This window comes from Protopterus annectens, chromosome 9.part0, assembly GCF_019279795.1.
Source record: "Protopterus annectens isolate FY-2018-M chromosome 9.part0, PAN1.0, whole genome shotgun sequence".
Taxonomy (NCBI): Eukaryota; Metazoa; Chordata; order Ceratodontiformes; family Protopteridae; genus Protopterus; species Protopterus annectens.
Genome location: NC_056743.1, coordinates 1107382132 through 1107409445, shown reverse-complemented (window position 1 = coordinate 1107409445; position 27314 = coordinate 1107382132). Strand labels below are relative to the sequence as shown.

The 27314-nt window shown below is 36.9% G+C and overlaps 1 pseudogene; it reads left to right on the top strand.

The window, feature by feature from the left end:
- LOC122810623 lies at nucleotides 1-26435 on the top strand (annotated as a pseudogene).
- The last annotated feature ends 879 nt before the right edge of the window (nucleotides 26436-27314 follow it).

The window sequence follows — 27314 nt, the reverse complement described above, 5'->3', positions numbered from 1 at the left end:
ATGCCCACAGAAAACAATGGTGCTTGGCAAAGACTTCTGCCTTCAGGACCCATTATATTGCTTCTCCTATCAGACACTGTTAGTTCCTTAGTCTGGTCCACATCACATGAACATGCATCACATCTGCTTAGTCTGGATGAGGAGAACTTCACTAATGCTGTTAATTCTGTCTTTTGGAGTAATAAGAACCACACTGAGTTTACTGACACAGAATGATTTATGTTCTGATCTTCTCTATCCCATCAGAATCCAACAGGAACTTCTACTCGACAGTTACGTCACAGTGTGCCCAAAGTTAACTCCAACAGTCACACCACATTTCCCTTGGGACTTGGCCATGATACAGAGTATATCAAACTAGCTCTAATTGGATATTCTGCATCCCCTAGCTGCTCAGGGTGTTAATCCTGGCTTTGGAGATGTAGGAAGTTTTGCACACCATCTGAAGAGAGCTACCTTCAATGGAAAGGATTTAGGTTCAACAAAGTATCTCCTGCAGTAAGAATCTAAGCAGCAGAGACATAATCTGCCCATGACGGCTGCCACTGATCTGCTGAAGAGGCTGTACTGCTGAGAACAAGGGGATTGCAGGCAACAAATTTTGTTGTCCCTGTGAAAGAACAAATTATAACAAAAAAAAATACTGCTGAATATCCTCAGAAATAGAAAACAACAGTCGAGCAGTTGAGCAGAAAATCACAAAGAACAAATTATGACAGAACTGATGACACTCAAACATAAATATCCTTTTCTACTGCATGTGTTACTGGGTTTGAACTCAGTCTAAACAGATCCATCCCCTTGGACTCTCATTCTATATTAAGACCTCCCACACAGCTCCTTTCTTATCTCACTCCCCAATGCCGATTAGTGTCTAAAGGTTTTGTACAAGGCATATCATTTCAGAATGATCCTTAGTGATGGGCTTTTGTTTCATGTGAATAGGAATGGCATGTCTAAATGTAACATGTGCCATTATTGCGCCTATATGACAACTGGGATATATTTTACCATCAGGGACAGGGAATACAAGATCAAATACAAGCTAAGCTGTCAGTCCAAAGCTATAGTCTATGTAGCTCAATGCCAGCAATGTCCTGAATTCTACATAGGAAAGACGGACAGGAAGTTTAGAGAAAGAGTTTATGAATACCTGTACCACATAAAGAAGAAGAACTCGGAGAATGCCCTGAGTAGACACACACAAGAGCAAAATGACCCCACTTTTAAATTTAAGGCAATAGACAGTGTCATCCCAGATGTGAGAGGGGGCCCAGAATCACTATCCTTGGAAAGGTTAGAATTGATTTGGCAACTCAAGACTTGTGCTTGTGTTTATCCTGGGTTGAATGAGATTTATTCCATCACATGTATATTAAAATTAAAAAACCTTTTGAGGTAATAAATGTGCGTAAGCACAAGAGTAGGCTACAATTAATTATGTGTGGCTACCAACAATTGTGTGCTTACACATGTAAGGGTATTACTGAGGCATTAACTGTACTTGATCTGGGGGGGGGTGGTATTGGAAGGAGCATAAATCTAATATTCAGAATTTATGGTTGCATACCATAATTTATTTTACAAGTATTTTACTGCATTTGTATGCATTAGGACTCTTAAAAAAACAGATTGACTATGTATGGTTACAATAATGTTATTTTTCTTACAAATGATTATTTTAAAGTGACACTGAACACAAATATGTATGCCTATGAGAATATATATATATCATTGAACATAATGTAATATATTGACACACATATATTTAAATCTAATGCTGTTAGAGTGTGCTCAACAATATACTAAGGTTGAAAGTAATTTTGCTGCAATTATGCAACATAAATAAGGTATAAGATAAAGCTTGCTTAAATGTAGAAATAGAATTTAGTAATATGTAATCAGCATCCATACTAAATTACCATGGCTTGGAAAAGGAATCTGCTGAATGGACATTTTTCCCTTACAGACTTAAAAACAGGATGTATGCAAGAGCAAAAATACAAAATCTGCTTTTAAAGAATGGACACTTTTCCCTTACAGACTTAAAAACAGGATGTATGCAAGAGCAAAAAATGCAAAATCTGCTTTTAAAGAATGGACAATGACACTGTGGCAATGTGTTTGCTCAAAAATATGTTTTTCTGCATGGAAAACAGGATATGGCACAAGAACAGACGTTCTTATACAAAGATTTAAATAAAATACAGGATGTTCACACTGTCAGAACAATGTGTTTTCTCAAAAATATGTTTTTCTGCATGGAAAACAGGATATGCTTATCAGCATTGGCACAAGAACAGATGTTTTTATACACAGATCCAAATAGAATACAGAACAATGTGTTTCCTCAAAAATATGTTTTATGGCATGAACAACAGGACACTGTTACAGGATATTCACACTGTCAGAAAAGCTGGTCTCTTACAAGACATTGTTAAACAAAGAAGCTTAGTATTGTTTCTACAGGATAAGCAATTCTCCAAAATAAAATACCAAGAGGACTAAAACTGTATATAAAGAGCTGTATAAATCCAGTTATGTTAGAGGTATGGTAGGGACTCATGTGTCCTAATGTAAATGTTATATCTCTCACATCATCTGTACTATATGAGAAGTAAAGTTGGAACAGTACTTTTAAGCTGCAATGTTTGTCCAGTGTGATTTATTATAAAAGTTATTGGTTACTGCTCTTAAAGACAAGTGCTGCAAAGTATATTCTCTCATCAGTGTATATTCTGCAAGTTTCTGTATGCAACAGACTGTGAATGCAAATATAACCAGACTTTGAATTTTAGCAGAATCCAGCCAGCAAGACTGAGTGTCTTAAGAACACTTCAAATCCATCACACCAAGCAGTAAGCAGCTCCATGTAATTTTTTCAATGTCAAGCTAGCCTGCATTTGAACCTACAATCTGCATTCAAACACAGGAGGAGTGATGGTAAGCCCTGCAGAGGGTCACTTCAGTTAAACTGCAGTAACTAACATTTGTACGTATGTGTAAATCCTAAACAGAAGTATTCCAGTTTATGCAGCTTGCAGTAGTACAGTTTTTTAGACGTCTACATTTGGAGTGAGACTGAAGTTCCAGTCGCAGTGCCATAACTTCACTGAGAAAAGGAGAATATCCACTAGCACAGCAGTCCGCTGCCTGTTGTGCTTTCCCAGCTTCTCGAGTGACTTTGAAAAATTTTCAGCCATCTGCAACAACAGCCTGATCACCTGTTTTCTTGCTCACTGGTAAGACTTTTTTCTACGTCACATTTTTTTTTAGTATGGATGCTATCAGGCAGAATTCTAGCAAATGTAAGCCAAGTTTTACTCTTAATGTAGCAGAACAACCAGATAAAATATGGAGTAAATTGCAATGCTGGTATACACAACACATTAGTAAGTGTAAAACCTTGTTAGGGCAAGTTGATATACCAGCATTATGTAAGTGGATTGTAACATTTGATTGGTATTTGCAACAAAAAAATGAAGTATATCATAGTAAATGTTTATTGTGTGATTCAAAGGAAACTGCATTTTGTGTAATATGCCATAAACAAGTATTACATGATATTGCTAAAAAAACTAGACTGTGCAGACAGATCTGTTCATGATAAAGAATTAATTAAGGATACACCGTTTTCATTATATCCAGATGTAACACAGTTATGTCCTGTCAGTACATTAATTTCTGAATTACAACAGCAATCAAATCTGTTATTGACAGAGTCCCCTGTAGATCTTGTAACTCCCTTTAAAAATTATGTACAAGCATGGAATGATGCCACGGCTACACATACAGATGAGGACAGAAACAAAGCTTATGATACATTGACAGAAGACTTTAATAAGTTTTTAAAAGAGAAACAAAATTAATTTAAAATGTTCAAAACTGACATCCAAGATCTCTGTCAAAAATGCATAGGAGCTCTGCAGTCAACAGAGGAATCCAATAACAGGTATCATATATCCCTTAAACACTTACAGGTAGAAATGACAGACCTTAAACAGCATCTGAAGGAAAAGGAAGAAGAATTAGATGAATTAACAGAGACTAACCTCCAAAATACTATTTTGATATCCCAGCTTAAAAAAGAGTTAAAAAACACAAAATAAGTCCAAATTATAGAACAGGGACAGGGAACCATAACAGATTTATATAAACAGTCTAGATTATTACAGAGTTTACCACAGTGGAATGATAAAAAAGGCATATTTTATAACATGCTTACATTTGAAGAATGGGTGGCATATACAGCAGGATCTGATATATGGACAGATGCATTACTTAGATGTTTCTGGATTTTCATTCCCAAATGTTTTAAAACATTCATACAATTAAAGTAAGATGATTATCAGTTGAACACTAAAGTAGGACATATGACAGCCATTTTAATGGCATTTACACAAGGGCAGCCTCTCACAGCCAAATTATTAGATAATTTTAAAATTACTATCACAGATAAATTAATGGAACAAAGTGATCATTTTAGACTTGCATTTCAAATCATATATAAAAAACAGACAGAGACATGGGAAAAAGAGACATACAAAAACAGTTAATACATTGCTTCTTAGAACAAGTCAAAGGGGTTCCAGGGGATATTAAATGTATCTATGAAGAAAATTCTGATACCCTCACTGATTTGGTACAAAAACTAATGAGAGGACGGACTATGGCCGATGATGGGACTTTATACTCACACCATATCTTTGCATGTGAAGATAATAGTGAGCCATTTGAAGTAATTGGTGAAGTCAAAACAGGGGAAGGCAAAGATGGTGTGACCAACCACCAGCAGAAAGAGCTGTGTCAGCACCACCAGCTCCTGCCTCTATGCTTGTAGTACCAGGATCAAGCACAGGTAATGAGCAAAAGGCACCAACATGCTTCTTTTGTAAAAAAATAGGACATGTTAAGCAAAATTGTGATCATTACAAAGCCTGGCGAAAAGAAGGAAGAACAGGGAGTGTTTCCAGAAAGAGAGCAAACAAATTTACAAGAAAAGTCAGAAAAGCAGGATCATGTACAAAAACCTTACAATATTAGTAAAAACAGTTATAAGAGCCATCAATATACAGGAAAAGGGAAAGTATGCCCGGTAGATTTTCAAACAGTTTCACCTGTAAATCCGAAACATTTGATAGAACAGGCAGAAGGAATAGCTAGGCAACAGTTAAAAAAAGAGATTGAAAAACCTAAATATGTAGATCATTCAGACACAGAAGAAGATGACAACAAAAACATGAGGTGTGTCATATTGCATTTGATAGTAAAGGAGAGAATGAGTGGATTTCCTTACAATAGGGATGTGCCCCCCCCTACTCTGGTATCTTTCCTGACTACCTTTAAAAAGGGTCGAGATGGACGACCACTGATTGATATTTGGGTAGAGGGGTCACTGTGGAAAAATGTCTTAATAGACACAGGAGCAGCAGTATCTGTCACAAACAGACAGTTACCAGTAAATCCTATAAAAAAGGTTTGCATTTCAGCATTTAATGGCACAGGATGCTATGCAGTGAGTAGCCAAAATGTAGACATAAAGTTTAGTCAAGAGGGACAAATATGGAAGGGTGCATTTTTAATGCATCCATCTTGCACAAATACCATTATTGGTATGGACATTCTAGGACCTTTAGGCATAGTAATTGATTTACCTAATGAAATTCTGTGGATGGGAGACAAACAACAAAGAGAGGAAGAGCAAAATACAGGTTGCTATGCAATCTATCTACCTGACAAACCTGAAAAACCTACAGGCTATATAAATACAGACAGTGAGGATGTATGGAAGCATTTACAACAGCAATTCCCAAATCTATGGTCCAAGGGTCCCAGTGATTGTGGGAAACCAGAAAGCCCAGTAGGAATAGTAAGTGATCAGGACTATATACCACCTTTTCAAAAACAATATCCTATTCCTAGGGAAGCAGAAGAACATATGGAAAAATGTATTACAGAATGGGAAAGAGAAGGGATTATACAAAAAGGCAACAGTCCTACAAATTCACCAATCTGGCCAGTTTAAAAAAAAGATGGTAGTTATCGTCTTGTTATTGATTTACGAAAGGTTAATCAATATACCACTCCTAGAGCACACTTGATTCCAGGAGTCCCAGAGTCGGCTGCACATATTAAGCCACAAAGTAAGTGGTTTACAGTAATAGATTTAGCAAATGGCTTTTTTGCAGTGCCACTCAGGAAAAAAGATTGGCCAAGATTTGCCTTTACATTTAAAAACCAGCAATATGTTATGACAAGGTTACCACAAGGGCTTCAAAACAGTCCAGTTATTTTTCATCAGACAGTAGGATTCATTCTACAACATTTGGAAAAGGATGATTCAGTAATACATTACATTGATGATATTTTAATTCAGTCAGAAACAGTAGAGGAGCATGTATGGCTTCTTAAGAGAGTTTTTCATACTCTACAGCAAGCAGGGTTTAAGGTTAAAAGTGAAAAAATTCAGTTTATGACACAAAATGTTAAGTTTCTAGGTACTATTATAAAACCAACAGGAAGATCTCCTTGCCCTGTATGTGTACAAGGCATTTTACAAATGGAAAAGCCACTGACTATAGCAGACTTACATAAATTCATGGGAATCATGAATTACAATTGGGAATTTATAGAGGATTATGCAGCCGTGGCGCTCCCCTATACAAAATGTTACATGAACAAAAGAACTCCACCTTTTTAGAGTGGGGATCTCATGAAGAGGAGGCATTTTCACAGATAAAAATAAAACTAGCACAAGCTACAGAACTAATAGCGCCCACTCCAAGGTTACCATTTGTGTTACAAGCAGCAGCAGGAAAAAAAACATCGTCTGTGGTACTACTACAGGAATGGCCACATGGTAGTGACAACAGAATGGAAAAAACATTACGCCCAGTCACTTTCTTTAGCAGAAAGATGACTCCAGTGGAATTGGGTTACCATCCATGTATACAGCAGTTATTAGCCATTTACTAGGGTATTAAACAAACTGAATATTTGACCGTATTTTCCAGCATTATAGTACAAACACCACATCAAGCTGTAAAAGCTTTGATAGACAGTTTTGAAATGAATAAAATTACAGATGGTATTAGTCAGGCAGTCTTTGCAAAATGGATGGCACTTTTTGGAATGAAAACTGTTACTATACAGACAGGGGATAAATACCATTTGTCAAACCATATGGGATATGAAGGAAAACAGCATAACTGTTTAGAAAAGATAATGTCACCTGAGGTGCAATTTTTAGCATCTGATTTTGATCACTTTAAGCCATCCATCTTTGTGGATGGAGCACGATATTGGGACCAAGGCAGATACTGGACAGGATTTGCCATAGTTCCAGAGAATCCACAATTGGGTTCTCCTGAACTAATCAAGTTACCAGGGCATATGTCAGCTCAAAGAGCTGAACTGGAGGCAGTATTGTATGTGCTAAAGTATTACAATCCTATTAACATTTTTCAGATAGTGCTTATGTAGTAAATTCTTTAAGACTACATATGGAAACCTGGGTAAGACGAGGATTTGTGGATAGTGTAGGTAAACCATTACGGCATGCTGAAGTATTAAAAGACATATATAAAGTTATAACAATGTCAAAACAACAAGGACAGTATAGCATCTTAAAAGTAAAAGCACATCAAAAGCCAACCAGTGAAACTTACAGATTAAATGTGTTAGCTGATACCTTGGCCAAACAAGCAGCACAAAATGGAAAAGAACTTCCAGAATATGAGTATGCCAATGTAGAAGTTAGTGTCTTAAAAGAGCTAGATAAAGAGTCAATAGAGAAAGACCTTGTAAATATACAAAAACAACAGGGCTTAAAAGAAGAAACCGATCAGTGCAGATTGGCAGGTATACCACCAAAGGAGTACTATGCATACATGACCTCCAAAGGGTTACAGTTGCCATATGTACCATTTCAGTTGGCACGCCAGTTGGTCAAGTTAAATCACCAAATACTGGGCCATATAGGAACTGATAAGTTATGGGCAGTTGTAAAAGAAAAGTATTGGAACCCAATTTTAAAAAAGGTCTGCAAACTGATTATAGAAGAATGTTTAATCTGTCTTCAGGTAAATGCTAAAAGAAAAAGGTCTCAGTTACATCGAGTACAGCCAGCGGATGGGCCATGGTATGCAGTTCAAATAGATTATTCAGGTCCATTACCAACAACAAAGGGAGGTTACAGATATCTACTAGTAGTAGTGGACATCTTTTCAAAATGGGTAGAAGCAATTCCTACCAAAACCATGACAGCAAAGGCAACAGCAGAAGCCTTATGGAAAAATATTTTCTGTCATTGGGGATGGCCACGGGTTATAGAGTCAGACAATGGCCCACAGTTTGTTAGTGATCTCATTAAACAAATGTGTAATTTGTTAGGCATGCAGCAAAGGTTTCATGTACTATACCATCCACAATCTAATGGCATTGTAGAATGTATGAATCGGACATTAAAAGAACGTCTAAAAAAGGCATGCTTGGAAAAGGGCAATACATGGGTACATCACCTGCCTGGTATTTTAATGGGTATTCGAGCAACACCAAACAGCAAAACAGGTATTTCCCCATATGAAATAATGACAGGCCGCAAAATGCCCATACAATTACCATTTGATCCAGATTTACCTAATGGTAGGCCCATGCTAGAAATTAGCAAACATCAGGAATGGCTAAAACAACTTACTAGAATATGTGACTATAATGCAAGGGAGCAAGCGTTCCATCTATGGAAAAAGGTGCCAATAATACCAGCTGAAGAAAACCTTCCCTGTGGAACCAAAGTATTGGTAAAAACATTCCAAATGGAAGGACCATGGGCTAGCAATTGGCAAGGCCCTTTTGAAATAGTGGAACAAATTGGACCATTAGTGTACAAAATCAAAGGAAAAAGAAAAACAGAACAATGTTGGTACATAAAGATCAACTAAGAATGATAAAAAATAGTGAACAATGTAAATCTGATTAAATGTATTCTTTTGTAGGTTTCCAACAGAGAGAACCCTAATGAAATTGACATGGTTTAAAGTGCATCCTTTTGGAAATCCAGTTTCGGATGACCAAAGGCAAAATGATTCAACAATGGAATTTCTATTTAAAGGATGTTTTTTAAAATTGATAATAGCTATCATACTAACTATTATTGTATTGCTTAGTATTAAATTATACTTACAACCTGTTAAACTGTAAAGTTACATAAGAGAGAGAATAAAGAAATGAGGAAAAATGAACAAGACTGGTCACCATCTTTTAACACTTTCTTAGCAAGACAATGTTGGTATGCAAAAAGCATGAATGTTTCTAATTGTTGGGTATGTAGTTTAATACCAAAAATAACAGGGGTAATGCCTCTAATACCTATTCCACTAAATTCTCTTAGTAGTTGGAGAGTATTAATAAATGAAACAGGAGATCAAGTTATAAATGTACAATTACGTAAAGCAAGAGTACAGTTATCTGCTATAGTACAGGGGATCACATGTTTTCAACAAAATGGAACTGTTCCAGTGGGTAATAGCAATTGTATTCAAACAATTGAAATGATAAATTTTCACAACCACATACCAGTACATGGAGTATTTTCTCATGGTTTTCCTATTTTAATACCAATTAAGGGTCAGTTAATATTAAGTGACACAGCAGTATTTCATTTTTCACAAAATGACAAAAATGATTGTAAAACTAATATTACATGTTGGAGAAGTAAAACAGATAAAAACTTTACAGTTGTACATGATAAAACTCCTACTATGGGGCAAGTAAATGGCAGTCTGGTAAATAGCAGTGTTACTCTATCAGATGGGTTATATTACATCTGTGGTAAATATGCTTATAAATGGTTACCAAAGGGATGGGATGGTACCTGTTATATAGGATTGGTGGTACCAGCAATGCATCATGTAAAAGAGTTACCAAAAGGAAACATTAGGAATACAAAAAAGAAAAGGGATATATTACCTGTAATTGAAAGTCCAGAAAATCCAGTAGACACCTTAGATACATCACGTATATATCATCAAAATCTTGATTATATTAAATTAAAAGGTATGGATTTAGGAGATGATGTAATCTCTGGAGCAGGTATTTTCCCTTGGTACGGGGCTGCAAAAGCCATCTGGGAACTGAGAAAACTATCTAAACTAGTTGAGGTATTGGCAAATGCCACTTTCAATGCAGTCCTTGACATTACTGTCAAAATGACAGCAATACGAACTATGGTTTTGCAAAATCGAATGGCATTAGATTACATATTAGCATCACAAGGGGGTACATGTGCTTTAATAGGAGAACAATGTTGTACATTTATTCCAGACAAAACAGAATATGTAAAAGCACATTTATAAGTGATTGCACAAGAGTCTCAACATACTAGAAAAAACTGGAATGATGACTGGAGTGAATGGTTTAGTAATCTATTTACAGGATGGACAGGAAAAATCACTGTATTTTTAATTTCTTTTATTGTTATTGTAATGCTTGGTTGCATATTATTTACATGTATTAAAGTCTGCTTAGCAAAAGCTAGTCATGTTACTGTTGTTAATTGTCATAATGAAAAAGTATTACCAAATAATGCTGAATTTATTTCTCTAGTTTAAAATAAAAAAGACGGAATTGTTAAAGTGTGCTCAACAATATACTAAGGTTGAAAGTAATTTTGCTGCAATTATGCAACATAAATAAGGTATAAGATAAAGATTGCTTAAATGTAGAAATAGAGTTTAGTAATATGTAATCAGCATCCATACTAAATTACCATGGCTTGGAAAAGGAATCTGCTGAATGGACGTTTTTCCTTTACAGACTTAAAAACAGGATGTATGCAAGAGCAAAAATACAAAATCTGCTTTTAAAGAATGGACACTTTTCCCTTACAGACTTAAAAACAGGATGTATGCAAGAGCAAAAAATGCAAAATCTGCTTTTAAAGAACGGACAATGACACTGTGGCAATGTGTTTGCTCAAAATATGTTTTTCTGCATGGAAAACAGGATATGGCACAGAACAGACATTCTTATACAAAGATCTAAATAAAATACAGGATGTTCACACTGTCAAAACAATGTGTTTTCTCAAAAATATGTTTTTCTGCATGGAAACAGGATATGCTTATCAGCATTGGCACAAGAACAGATGTTTTTATACACAGATCCAAATAGAATACAGAACAATGTATTTCCTCAAAAATATGTTTTTTTGCATGAACAACAGGACACTGTTACAGGATATTCACACTGTCAGAAAAGCTGGTCTCTTACAAGACATTGTTAAACAAGGAAGCTTAGTATTGTTTCTACAGGATAAGCAATTCTCCAAAATAAAATACCAAGAGGACTAAAACTGTATATAAAGAGCTGTATAAATCCAGTTATGTTAGAGGTATGGTAGGGACTCATGTGTCCTAAGGTAAATGTTATATCTCTCACATCATCTGTACTATATGAGAAGTAAAGTTGGAACAGTACTGTTAAGCTGCAACGTTTGTCCAGTTTGATTTATTATAAAAGTTATTGGTTACTGCTCTTAAAGACAAGTGCTGCAAAGTATATTCTCTCATCAGTGTATATTCTGCAAGTTTCTGTATGCAACAGACTGTGAATGCAAATATAACTAGACTTTGAATTTTAGCAGAATCCAGCCAGCAAGACTGAGTGTCTTAAGAACACTTCAAATCCATCACACCAAGCAGTAAGCAGCTCCATGTAATTTTTTCAAATGCCATGGAATTTTTAAGCATTTTTCAGATCCTTTAAGCATATGCAGTGCAATGGACTTTATTGTGAAGACAGGAATGTATGATTACTACTTTTATGCTTTTTTATAAGTATGAATGTATTTTGGTTTTAAAAAAGAGTTAACCCACCAAGCAGGTTTCTAACCATACGTTAACGAGTAAGGGGTAGCTTCCTCTCATTGGCTGTTGGAGCTATGCCCAGAATGTGGAGTGTATTTAAATGTTTTAATATTGATTAATGATTTTATCTGAAGAAGTCTCACCACTGGTAGGACAAAAAGCCCTTTGTGGTTATTATTGTTTTTACACTTTTATTATGGCACATTAAAGTACATGGTTATTTGATACCACTGGAGTGGAATTCATATTCTTCGGCAGGCATGTTGGAATTGTACCACTGATAGCTGTCTGAATGGTCTTCTTCTTCTTCTTTCAGCTTTTTCCCAGTTAGGGGTCACCACAGCGGATCACCTGTCCTCTCATGAATGGCAGTGAAGTTTTACAGTGTTGAGTTGCCAGCCCGGCGCCCAACCTTCCACAGAAGGCACACACATGCACACACTCTCACCTAGGGCCAATTTAGAGTGTCCCATCCACCCTTCAAATCCGCACTTGCCCCAGTCATGGCAAATGAATGGGGCTAATGATCATCACACAACAGGGGTAAAAAAAGTTTGGCAAGGGATGCTGGGTACAGTTTGTAAGAAGTTGCATAACAGTGTGATTTTACTCTGTAATAACTATAAAGTTTTCCTGTTATAACAGTCAAATGTTTCTGAGAGTTGACAAATCACATTAAATCATTCTGGATTGCTGTTTTTCTAAGTAGATACATATAGCCTTATGTGTACTGGGCTTTGTTTACCAGTTTATTCTTCTAAAGCCAGATGAGAAACCAAAACATCTAATTACCATGTGAAAGCCACAGGCAAAAAACAGTTAAGTTGTACAAAACCTACCATTTTTTTCACTTACTAGCTGACAACAATGAGCATCCAGCCCCAAACTTTGCAATTAGCCATTTCAATTAGCCATTTTGTGTCTTATAAATTAATATATTCAAATCCAATATTCATTTGAGCTATGATAATTATTACACTGTACTGATTTGCACTGATTTTGATGAGGTAACATTATGCTAACATGATAAACAAATGCTCTCTATAAAGTTTCCAAATAAAACGTGAAACAGTCCGTAGAGCAAAACAATGGTGAGAATTCCAACAATTCCAATACACTTTCTTTCGAAAGCAGCAATAATTCCCCAACGCTTCAATATTGTAAAAATCAGGTTTATTCGGATGAAATATAGTGGTGGTAAGCGCTTTCGCTAATGTAGCTTCTTCAGACCAGATTACAATTAATTCCACATTGCATACATTTTTATCATAAAAAAGGCGCCAAAACTAATAGAACTTAAAGAAGTACATCTCATCAAATCCAAAAACGTCTTAAAAACATCTTACTAACAATTGATGCTAGTGAAAACATTCTATATTATACCTTAAAAACATGTAATAAAAAATTATAATAAAAAATTAATTCATTTCATTTAAAAACCTTTATCCTTCTTGATTTTAACAGCGGACGTAGGGGGACTTTGCCATTGATGCCTGGTGGTACATCGGCTCTAAATTTAATTATCCAATTGATTTCACGGATCTCAGTGTAATTTTCCACATCTCCCCTTCTATGTGTCCTTGATATATGTTCAAGGACCCTAAATCTAAATTCATGATCAACACCATATTCCATTGTATGCTTTGCAAGTGCATTTGACAGAGTTCCTTTCCTTATATGATAGGTATGTTCGCGTATCCTATCTCTCAATGTCCGGTTCGTCTTGCCTACATAGTAGGCTGGACATGATACGCACGATGCCAAATATACTATGTCTTTAGATTGGCAGTTGCCTGCTACACGTATCATAAAGCTACCATTTCCATACGGGTACCTAAATAATGGGTCACTCAGGACATAATTGCAGAAATTACACCTGTTACACGGTACCATGTGTCTATCATCAGCATATAGTCTTGTAGTGCTGACATTAGGATAACACAACAGCTGCTTGAGATTCTTTTTGTTGCGATAAACAAACCTAGGTCCATCACCTATTAATCTACTAATAGTAGGATCTACTGATAAAATGTGCCAATGTCTAATATAAACATCCTTAAGGGCACCTACATCCTTGGTGTAATAAATGGGAAAAATCACCTTGTCCTTAGATATCACATTGTCCGAGCTAGATGGAACAATGTTTGCTTCTGAGTAGAATCTCGAGGCACCCTCTGAAAAATAGGGCATAGCCCTATTATCTCTGAAAGTAGTGATGGCTTCCATCCCTTTACCAACATCCTTATCACTGTAACCACGTTCCTTGAACCTTGTATCTAAATCCTCCATTCCTAACTGAAAGTGGGAATCAATAGGTGTGTACCTGGAGAGTCTCATCGACTGTCCCCGGACTATGTTCTTGTAAACATACCCCGGGTGCATGCTAGTACGATGTAACAGCATGTTCCTATGGCTGGATTTCCGATGCAATCCTGTATTAACCATTCCTCCTTGCATCTTCTCTACATATATATCCAAAAATGGAATTCTTGTGTCTGACCATTCCATAGTAAAGTTAAGGAACCAAAGTGATTCATTAATCTGCCTAAAGAACTCATTCAAAAGTGTCGGTGTGCCTCTCCATGCTAAAAATAGGTCGTCGACAAAACGCCTATAAAAAGGTACACATGTCTTGTACAGTGCGTGTTCAAACAAATGCTGATGTTCCCATTCAGCCATCACCAGGTTGGCGTAGCTATTGGCACAAGAAGTGCCCATAGCTACGCCATCCCTCTGAAGGAACATGTGTTCCTGGAAACAAAAAACATTGGACTCCAGAACCACCCCCAATAACGAAAGAATCAAATCTACGTCCATGGAGGTGGAAAAAACTGATCTGACCAATAAAGACCTGATCATGTCCATGCCTTCTATATTCAGAATCACCGTGAATAAGGACTGCACGTCCATAGTGACCCATAAAAGATTCTCTACGTCTCTGGTAGATTTAATGAACTCATAAAAATCAAGAAGGAATTGCTTTGTGTCTCTAAGAATAACAGTATTGGCTTCTACTAAAGGTCTTAACTGAGCTTCAATATACAGGGAGAGTTGTTCTGTAATCCACCCTCTACCCACTACTATTGGCCTCATAGGGGGTCTCACTGGATCTTTATGTATCTTCGGGAGACCTTGGATGGTCGGTAACAGTGGATGAGCAACTTGAAAAAAGTCGTAAAGTTCCTGGTCTATATTCTCATTGTTGAGTAAACTAAGAAGTGTAGACTCAACCCTGTGTATGATCCTGTTCACTACTTGTTCAGAGACGGGTTCATAATACCTATCATCCATCAGCATGTTCATCATATCTGTTCTGTATCTATCAGTGTCAAAGATGACCATGCCTCCCCCTTTGTCTGCTGGACGTACCGTGATATCTTGATTCTTGCGTAAGGCCTCTAGTGCCTCTCTCTGTTTATAGTTCAAATTAAAACTGCCCCTATGAGACTGAGTATGTGTTGTACTCATGCGGTATATGTCATCCTCGACTAATTTACTATATGCGGCTACCAATGGATGGACAGGTGGAACAAAAACACTCGGTTTCCTGAGCACACTACTCTGCATAGTAAATCCTGAGTTTCTAAAATGAACTTTTAAAGAGAGATTCCTAATAAATAATTTGAAATCCTTCAAAGTCTCCTCAAGTCTGCTACTTCTACTGGGAATAAAAGTAAGGCCCTTGGAGAGTACTTGCAGTTCATATGTATTTAAAGTCTGACTTGATAAATTGAGCACTGACTCCAGTCCTATTTGTTCTTCTCCCACATTTTCTTGATACTCCGATTCACGGAAGTATCCGGGGAGAGCTTCCTCTTGTGCCGCCCCCTGCTGCTGGAGCGGACCCTCTCCTCCTTGGTATATGTTCTGATGGGAAAAGGAAGTTTATTAACAGAGGAATGCGTCACTGCTGGCAAAGGAACAGTGGTCCCATTGTGGCCTATAACGGGTGCATTGCCCTTTCCTACTGCAGAACTAAAAGTTTTCCTACGCACTATGGGTTCTAAGGGAGAATCGCAAGCCCCTTTATCACTGCCTAAGGGGGTCACTGAACTGCTAGTAGCAGTGTTCGCTTTCTCTCCTGTATGAATATTAACAGCAGTACCCAACGTGCTTTCTATTGCATTGTCAGCAGAAGCATCCATATCAGCATTCCCCAAATGGCCGGCTAAACTCACAGCATTCAATGTGCGTGTCTCTCTAATATCATTAACATTAACTGCAGAGTTATTGACATAAGCTGCAGAGTTATTCGTCACATCTGTATTACTAATATTACCATTAAACCTGGGCCAAGTGAAAATCCGGCCCATTTTAAAATCAGAACTATCCCTCTGTAGCTTTGCTCTTTTCTGATTCAGGAGCCTTTGCTCATATTGCAAAACATTATCAAGCATACCATTGAGTACATTATTCACAGCTAGCTCAGGATAATCAGTATAAAGTCTTTGTTGACACACATTAATGTCCTTTCTCAATGTCTCTTCCATTGGTGAAAAAAAGTCATTCATTAACCTCATATAATTGAGGCTTACCTCTATATTGAGTTGCTGCCAGTCATATAGTAAGTCGGGATACAAAGTGCCCGTAGTGGGCATTTTGAGTACTCTAAGACCTCTCTGAACCAGCTGACGCTGGATACATATCTCAAAATGTTGCCTTTGCGTTTGAAGGCGTTTTAATTTGAGCATATCCTGTTCTAGCTTGTCCGATGCAAGCCGCAAACCTTCACGGTTGAAATCCACGCTTTCAATGTTGTTTAAATCGACTTCCGCTCCACCAAATGATGCCAACGGATTATCCTCCGCTCTCAAACAGTCCCTCAATCGGTCAGAAACCGTACGTGACATCCTGGGAACTTCCTGTTGGTTATGCAGTACATACGGTAGCTCAATCTGTACTTGATCCTCCCCAATCATGCCTCCGTTCGAACCAAGAAAGAAATCAGATAAGGAATAAAATAAAGTTCCAACGGAGTGAATGCTCTACTGCGGACAAAAACAGAATCCAAATAAGACGAAAAACAGTCCGTAGAGCAAAACAATGGTGAGAATTCCAGCAATTCCAATACACTTTCTTTCGATAACTGCAATAATTCCTCAACACTTCAACACTTCAATATTATAAAAAATCAGGTTTATTCGAACGAAATATAATGGTGGCTTCTTCAGACCAGATTACAATTAATTCCACATTGCAGACATTTTTATCTTAAAAGGCCAGAACTTAAAGGAATACATCTCATCTAATCCAGAAACATCTTAAAAACATTTTAATAACAATTGATGCTTATGAAAACATTCAATATTATACCTTAAAAACATATGATAAAAAATTTTTATATTAGAAAATTAATTTATTTCATTTAAAAACCTTTATCCTTCTTGATTTTAACAACGGACGTAGGGGAACTTTACCATTAATGCCTGGTGGTATATCGGCTCTAAATTTAATTATCCAATTAATTTCACGGATCTCCGTATAATTTTCCACATCTCCCCTTCTATGTGTCCTGGATATGTGATCAAGGACCCTAAATCTAAATTCGTGATCAACACCATATTCCATTGTATGCTTGGCAAGTGCATTTGACAGAGTTCCTTTCCTTATATGATAGGCATGTTCGCGTATCCTATCTCTCAATGTCCGGTTCGTCTTGCCTACATAGTAGGCTGGACATGATACGCACGATGCCAAATATACTATGTCTTTAGATTGGCAGTTGCCTGCTACACGTATCATAAAGCTACCATTTCCATACGGGTACCTAAATAATGGGTCACTCAGGACATAATTGCAGAAATTACACCTGTTACACGGTACCATGTGTCTATCATCAGCATATAGTCTTGTAGTGCTGACATTAGGATATCATATAAGGAAAGGAACTCTGTCAAATGCACTTGCCAAGCATACAATGGAATATGGTGTTGATCATGAATTTAGATTTAGGGTCCTTGAACACATATCCAGGACACATAGAAGGGGAGATGTGGAAAATTATACGGAGATCCGTGAAATTAATTGGATAATTAAATTTAGAGCCGATGTACCACCAGGCATTAATGGTAAAGTTCCCCTACGTCCGTTGTTAAAATCAAGAAGGATAAAGGTTTTTAAATGAAATAAATTAATTTTCTAATATAAAAATTTTTTATCATATGTTTTTAAGGCACAATATAGAATGTTTTTAAAAGCATCAATTGTTATTAATATGTCTTTAAGATGTTTCAGAATTTGATGAGATGTATTTCTTTAAGTTCTGTCAGTTTTGGCGCCTTTTTTAAGATAAAAATGTCTGCAATGTGGAATTAAATGTAATCTGGTCTGAAGAAGCTACATTAGCGAAAGCGCTTACCACCATTATATTTCGTTCGAATAAACCTGATTTTTTATAATATTGGAATTATTGCTGGAAAGTGTCTTGGAATTGTTGGAACTCTCACCATTGTTTTGCTCTACGGACTGTTTTACGTTTTATTTGGATTCTGTTTTTGTCCGCAGTAGAGCATTCACTCCATTGGAACTTTATTTCATTCCTTCTCTATAAAGTTTGTCAAATAACCACTTAAGACCTGAAGAAAGAAAAAAAAAGAAATATGTATTGCATTTCACAGTCAAATAATTATTTTCATTTTCTAGTTGTTCAGTTATATAGGCAAACAACAGAGGGCTGAAGTGCAAGTTACAGTAAATAAAACAGGTATCAGAGATCCTAACATGCCTCTTATATGTGAATAATTCATTCATTCGTTCATTCATTCATTCATTTATTCTCCAGTACCCACCTTATCTAACTCAGGGTTATAGAGACAGAAGCTATCCTAGTACTCAGTGCATGGCCTAACCTAGCACTTAGTGCATGGCCTAACCTAGCACTCAATGCATGGTCTAACCTAGCACTCAGCGCATGGTCTAACCTAGCACTCAGCGCATGGTCTAACCTAGCACTCAGTGCATGGTCTAACCTAGCACTCAGTGCATGGTCTAACCTAGCACTCAGTGCATGGTCTAACCTAGCACTCAGCACATGGTCTAACCTAGCACTCAGCGCATGGTCTAACCTAGTACTCAGTGCATGTCAAAAAATATCCCTGAACAAGATGACAGTCCTTAATAGGAAGAACACGCACACATACCTCACATTCCTAAGCTGTGATAGACAGAACTTGAAACCGGTATGGTAGCAGTGTAATTTGTGAGCAAATAATGTTGGATATTCAAAACTTCTTTTTTATTAATTGTGGGACAAATATTTGTACTCAGCTTTCCATTGTATGATAGTCTGAACCTTGTAATGCAAACCTTTTTATATTTTTGATGAGTATAGGTTCTTAGCTCCATAGGTATTTACTAGACAATCCACTTGCTAACCATTACAATCCTAGCCAAAAAACAGTGTCCAATAGTTCCATCCAGCCTCAACAAGGGTAAGATAAGATGGACTGAGAAAGAGTGTGACTCTGTCTATCCAATTATCTAGGTTTACCTTGAAGGTGGCAAGGGTGCTGCTGTTTGAGATGTAGCGGAAATTTACTCCAGTGGTTGAAGATACATCAGGATATGACTCTTATCACGCCAACATATCTTAGTTATCTGTTTGTAAAAGCTATTTCTTGAATCTTTCATAGCTGAAAAGGCTAGACACATGTGACCATGGAGAAGTTTATTAGAGACTTAGTGATGAAAGAGTGGTGCCAGTCTGTTCTGATAACTAAGATTTTTGGGTTCACTGATCTTTCTAGTTTGAATCTCTAAGGTCTTTCAAGCTGAATGATATATTTAGACAAATAATGCCAAAAGGTGCATTATATTCAATAAATAGTCTAATGAGATAAAAGTAAAGTGAAATTAGGGCTTCCTTAGATCTAGAGGAGATGTCTTTGGAAATTAGGTGAGCCTGACAGAAAATGTTTTGATTACCAAAATGAACTAAACTTAATTTTTCTCATTTAATTTGAGACCATTGTCATTGCAACAATTGTTAGCATGGTCTAATCCATGTTGGAACAATTAGGAGTTAGTGGAAGCTAAAATAACAACACTCAATTTACAGTCATGTGCAAATTTAGATAGCAAAAGTCAAGGAGTGTTGGTCTGAAGATCTGAGGAATAGATGCTAAACAGCAAAGGGCTCAATATGAAACTATGTGGTACACTACTGGTAACTTTTTTTGCTTTCAGAAGTGGCACCTGCATCTCCAGTAACTTCTTAGTTAACACTACAGGGATGGTGGATAATCAAGACTTCCTCAAAAGACTATGCAGAATGCCCCTTTGACTCTGTATACTGCTATAATTACACAGATTTTAGTGGATGTCGCCAAATGTAAATATTATGCTGTCAAGCAGTTCCATTCAGCTTTTTTTTTTTTAGAATTTGTAATATTTGTAAAACCAACACGACTATGGGAGACACAAGCCAGCAAGCTGCTATTAAATCTCTTCTCTAAAAGTTGTATAATTTGGAGAGCAGGCAGTAAAGGAAATATTAACACAATGTTTTTTTTGTTCTGAAAGCAAAGAGGAATCTGCTGTCTGGACACCACATTGTCCAAAGCAGCCAATCTGGTGAAACTGACAAACACTGAAAGGAGACATAAGATGATGCTTCGGGCTACAGTTGTTAATTGACCTCTTATAGCTACCATCATAGGTTCATAGGTCATAAGCCAATGACTACTGGGGACTTCTTAAGAAGAGGGATGCATCAACAGGTTTGGGTACCCTGGATAAGTGTAAGCAGGGGCTTAGGAGATGAAACAATTACAAGCAGGGGCCTAGGAGATGAGCCATTTACAAGTCTTCCTGTGTCCATTAGAGACATAGGTGCCAAACCAAGGATGAATTTTCTGTTCCCCATCCAATTGTCTAAGTTACACATTAATTGGGTTAGAGAGGAAATCTGCTTCACATGAATGTGGCATCTATTCCAAAGAAGGAGTAGTCCATTTTTCTGATAGGCAGAAAGTCTATCAGAATGTGGTCTGATGATGCCTTGTATGCCAGGCATAGATCTCTCCTCAATAGCCTGTAGGAGACAGAATATAGGGAAAGGGCTTTGAGGTGGTCTGCACAGGACATGTTATTTATGCCCTGTATTCTTTTAGTAAGGAATCTGTGTGGATGTTCCAATTGCTGGATGTACTTGGTTAGGTATATACCAAAGGGAGAATTGTACTCAATGAAAAGTCTGATGACTGTCAAATACAGTGGAGCAATGACATACTCGAACCTAGATACCATACCTTTGTTTATAAGGTGCACAGCATAGAATGATTTCCTCACTACAGTAGACATGTGATGGTCAAAAGCTAGACTACTGTCTACGAGTGTCCTCAAGTTCCTGGCTACTGAATCAACTTTTAGAGGTGTGTTGTCAACATGATAGTTTCAGGAGTGGCTACCTTCAATAAGGATGCTATTATGCATTTCTTGGCATTTAGGTTTAGTTCATGGCTCTGACACTAGTTGTTTGGCTGTGACAGCCCTTCTTGGAGAACATCAGTGTCTTAGTGGGGGATTCTATAACTGCTCCTAATTTGCAATTCTCTGAAAATCTGGTCAGCCCATGGCCCTTGATATGGGCCTTCACTTCAGAGAAGTAGAAGACAAAAAGGAGTGTTCCCAGTATTGATCTCTGAGGACCTCCACTGGTGACTGGCCTCTTTGTAGAGGTGGACTCACCAATTATTTTCTGCAAGCCAGTTTGCTATCCTCCATGTAACATAAGGGTTTATACCCTAACTTCTTGAGTTTGTCAACAATCCTAGTGGTGTTTTGTGGCAAATGCTTTTTCCAGGCCAAGGAAGGTAGTGTGGACCATTTTGCCCTCATTCGTTGCAGCTGTAACCTTCTCAAAAAAGTCCACCAGGTTGAGTAGGCATGTCCTGCTCTTGACAAAACCAAACTGAGTTGGTTCCAGTACCTGGATGTTTCCTATATCATTATTGATAATTTCTATGATAATTCTTTCCATTGCATTGCATGTGAGGCTCGTGAGACTTATGGATCTGCAGTTTACAGAGTCTGTAGATAGCCTGCCTTCGCGCAGAATGATGTTAGTTGCTGTTCTCCATTCATGAGGCATGAAGCCTGTTTGGAGGTCACAGTTAAATCATGATTCATGAGGCCCTGGCAGGTCATGTTTCATGCTATTAAGAAGACAGCCTTGAATACTATTGGGGCCCATTGATGCAGCTTTCTTGCCCTTGTAGAGAGAATTGAGAACCTGTTCTCTATTTGTCTTCTAAATTGTTTGTTTAGTTTAACAATAGTGCTTTTATCATGTGGATTACTACACCTCCTAATTTTTGCCATGATTTTCTTCCTTCTGTATGCAGCCTATTAATGTTGTGATTCTTTCGAGGTGGCTTGCTTGTTAAGTTAATGCTGTATTTATTACTGGTGGGTACAGCTGCCTTCTGCAACTATTGACATGCAAATCATAAAATTATTTTATCATCTGGACCGCCAATAAATTTTGCACGGTTAAAGAAGAGGCCACTTCCATGCTTTTGCAATGCCTATTACCCCAGTGGAAGGATACAAATATTCATAGCATTCCTATATCTTCTAAAAGTGGAGTGTTGAGCTTAGGAAATAAGAAGCTTGTATGCAACTGTTTTGAAATAACAAAAAAAAATACAGGATGGGAAAATAATGGCATGGTTTAGTACCCAAGCAAAGGCCACTATTCACCACTGTTTGTAGCACATTAATGAGGACATTCCCTCCTTCTCTGCAGGTTTTATGGAAGATCATCACACCTGTCATCACAGAAAGTTTAATACAGATCTTGCTTCAGTTTTGATTAGATCTTCTCCCTTGTATAAGAAGCATATGACTACTAAAAGTAAATCAGTCAGTTTGTAAAAGAGAATGCTTTGTCAGCCATTTTGAGCTGTTGTACCCATTGGCCAGAGATACATTTTTCTTCTCCTTCCTTGTTCAGCAAATGTGGCTTGCATATACTACTTTTAGTTTTGATTTCCTTTCAGACAAGGTTTGGCCTGTCACCCTCATCACTTCTCGGACCATGAGGTAGCCACTATGTCTCTCGCCATGGTTACACATAGTTCAGGTCTCAGTCAAGATAGCACTAGATCATATAATATTTATTGAGATGGGAGCTTGTGAATTCCTTATAAAAAGTTGCTGATTTATATTTAGCTTTCAAACCCAAGCAGCCATGTCCCACTTTAACACTGATGATTTTTACCTAGAGACTCTGATCATACTGTCCTCCAGTAAAGACAAAGATTTATAAACAGAATGGTGAGACAATCGACAGGCTTGAAAATGTTATTGCTAGTCACTATACTTGCCAAAGGTGATTGTGTTTTAGATGAAATCAAACCCTGTCCTTATAAATACCACTGAGCATCTACATTTCTGATGCAGAGAGATGGAGGGTAAAAATGTATATAGAAAGATTTACTCTACAGGCTTGGGCTTGGGACAATTTAAACACTGGTTAATAGCATTTTCCTACTTAAACACCTCCCAAAAAGCTCAGTACAATCTTTAAATCTTATGATTCAATTAAATTCTCTTTCATTTGTTTTGCTTTTCCACTTCTTTTCATTCTATGCCAACATTTTTTGATCCCAGAATCTTTTTGAACTGGATTTCACTGCAAATGAGGCTTTAGCAGTCCCTTTTCCAAAGGAGAAGTCACTGTCACCATATGATGAATTCTGCCAGGAAAATCCTCCAACTTTGATGCCATTCAATCCACAGCTTACAAGATGTTGCCCAAATCAGTAGTTCCTTTTTTATTTTTTTTAATCTTGTAGCCTTTATAATCACATTGTCATACCAATGAAACCATCCTTGACAGTTGTCCTTCCAAAAGCAGAAACTAATGTTAGAACATTCACTCAATTATAGACCAATTTCTATTATCAGTTTGAGGCCAAACTGGATACCAAGGTGGTTGCATCCTAAATCCAGACCTTTGTTATCAGCCTTACAAATCACCATCAGGATGGCTGTACTAGAGGCAGACCCACTGCAGATCATTTATGGATGTATCACAAAAATCCAAGCTGTCTACCCCTTCCTAACCCTCACATGGCAATTCTAAGTGGTTTTGAGAAAATATTAGCTTGAATGTTCTGCCACTTCTCTGTCAAGCTATGAATTCTTCTGGGTTTCCCAAGCAGGTGTCATTAACTATTAATGTTTTGTTTACCTTCCCATTAGCCAGTCATAAATACTTTTACTGAAGCCAACTGTCACTTTTTATCACAGCGTAAAGTAAGGTTCTTAATCACCTCCTTTAGCTTTTAGCTGCTGTGCCTTTAACATGAACCAGTTCTTAAAACTATTGTGTCTTGGGTTAGATATGTTACAGTTACAAGTGAAAATGCTCAGGTTTGTGGATGACTGAGTTTCTCTCAGGAACCATGTGCACCAACCTACTCATGTCTGCTAATCCTAACCCTACAACCCTACCCACTACTCTTGCTACTAACCCTAACCCTACACATTCCATTACTTAAAAACCTTTCCCTAACAGTATCACTAAAGACAAAAGGACACAGAATACACACAACACCAATCGGGCACAACACTAAATCGATTACGTTACCTAATCCTAACTCACAAACATACATGCACACACATGCATATTTATGTATGCGTGTATGCTATTTTAACTAAAACTAAACTTATCAAAACTTAGCTTTTACGCAAACCAGCAAAACTCAAAAGAAAAATCATACAATCACATTACAGTAGAAGAAAGGGAAAAAACACTGGAAATGCACCATCGTCTTGCACAATACAGCACACTATAATAAAGCAGGCTGCTATGTTACTGATGCATCTTTAAGAAAATTTATAGCAGGAATCAACAAATCATTTTTCAATGTACAAAAAACATTTGTCCTGTTATTTATTTATTTATTTTTTTGAATTTTGCTGGTTTATAGATTTTTGATAACTGCACTGTAATCAATCATTTGTCTTGCTCTGAAAGTTGAACTGAGAAAAGGCAAGTATGTGTCCAGTGTTTTTTTTTTTTTTTCCCTTTCATCTACTGCAGTGTGATTGTGTTTTTTTTTTTTTTTGGAGTTTTGCTGGTTTGCATAAAAGCTATGTTTTGATAAGTTGATATGCATATGTGTGCATGTATGTTCATGACACATGCACAAACATTTCTCTATGTACCAAAGAACTGAAACTATTTACTTCTTTATAAAGACTGCAGTGATCAGATAGCATTTTGTGCTAACTTCTTTAGTCTGATAATTCAGCATATTACCCCAGAGTGTAATTTTATGAATTTGTAAAATTTAAACCTGACATATTCTATTTAACTGTTTTATTCCATTTTCATTGCAGGCCAAAGAAAATGAATGCCTTTTGGCCATGTCAATGAAACTATCATCTTAAAAAAGGTAAAAGAGTAAAACGTCTTTGAGCAATTTAGAAAATCTGAATACAATGGACTTCAACAAAACAAATGACAGCTTTTCCTGCTACAGTACATCTGTATTGCATTATAGATATTTTGCCATTTTCTGGAACATACTGATAATAGTTATTGGCACAACTGGAAATTGTCTCACCATTCTGGCCTTTCTATCAGACAGGAAGCTGCAGAGTACATTTAACATGTTAATTGTGAACCTGGCTTTGGCAGACCTGTTTCACTGCATGGGATTACTGCCATTTTCTGTGGACACATATATACACTTAAAATGGAGAAGTGGGACCAACTTCTGTCGTGTGTTTGCATTGATCCTCTTTACTTCATATGGAGTATCTGTTTTAACACTTTGCCTTATTGCTTTTAGTCGATACCTATTAATCACCAGCTCCCAGGTATTTGATCGTATTTTCTCCAAGAAGTACTTGCCTTTAATCCTCATTTCAACCTGGCTACTGAGTTTGGTCTCTATTGCACCAATGTGGAACACTTTTGTTTTTGTACCTAAGGTTTGTATTTGCAGCTTCCATCGACAGAAGGCAAGACCATATAGTGATATCATGATGCTTTCCTATTTTGTAACTGGCCTTTGCTGTGTGGGTGTTTTCTATTTCCTAATCCATATAAAGATCTGGCAAGCTACAAAAGATCTGCAACAGTATAAACTTGGTAAGGTTAATTTCAAGATAACTGATAATTTGAAGTGCAGTTCAGCTACTCCAGTACAAAATGACAGTGGACTAGATACCGGGGTATCTCAAACTCAAACAGTTGACATATCTTGTCAAAGAAAGCCTTTTTCATCTGACTTAAGCGAAACAGAACTGCAAGTCCCAAAGGCATTGCCAAGGAAGATTATTTATGATGCTAAAAGCACCAGCAATAATTTCAAAAAGGTCACTAAGATATGTTTCTCAGTCTTTATTCTCTTTGTTGTATGCTATGCTCCATATATCATACTGAATGTTTTTGATGCAGATACTAAGGCTCCTCAGGTTTTGCACATGATTACAAGCAATCTAACAAGTCTTAATGGCTGTGTTAACCCCATTTTATATGCTGCTATGAACCAGCATTTCAAGGATACCTATTGGTATATCATCTGTAAAATCTTCAATAGAGTTCGAAGTTGAGCTTACACTGATATTTTCTTTAAATATATGAATAGTTGCTTATCCAAGTCTGTGATTAATCTGCACTCTCCATATTAAAATAGCTGAGTAAAACTATTAATATATCATGGAAAATAATGCTATTCACAAGTAGGATTCATTGATTTCGGATTTATTTGATGGAAGCATATATCTGTGGTCCTTTTTAACACTCCACTGTATACATTTTTAGACTGGCTTCTTCATTAACTCACATTGTAGCCTTACTCAATAAACTAGGCAGTGAAACTTGCTAAAGGGGAAGCCCAGAATTAATAGGAAAGACTGATATCTAGCCCATTATATTTATTAATTTTAGCATGGAGTACTCATTTCCATTAGATTTGACTAGATCTTCAGCCACACATATTGCTGTGATATTATACATTAACTTAAACATTTATATTTTTTATAAACAAGATTTTGTGCAGTAATAATTAGACATTTAAGGTTGTATGTTAGTGTTTACACATCATCACCTCATACTTTAACTTACCTCAATCATAATGTTTTTATGTAAGGGCATTTACCCTGCCATGCCTTTTTACTTAAGAATATAGTTTAGAAAAGTATCATTTGGAACTGCCTCAAATCTTTGCATTGGAAGGGTGGTCTAATGGTTAAGGTGTTTGCCTTACAAACACAAGGTGCAGGGTTTAAGTCTCACAACGGATAATTGGCTAAGCTTAAAATGGCTCGAAAGGGCAGTTAGCTTAGTACTAACCTATAACAGTGCCTTAATGAAATGCAGCATCAACAAAACAGTAAATCAAACTTGCAGTGAATAAAATAAAGAAATCATCTGGAACTATGCTATGCAAATATAACATATCCTTCCTTGCTCAACCCATGTATGGGTTA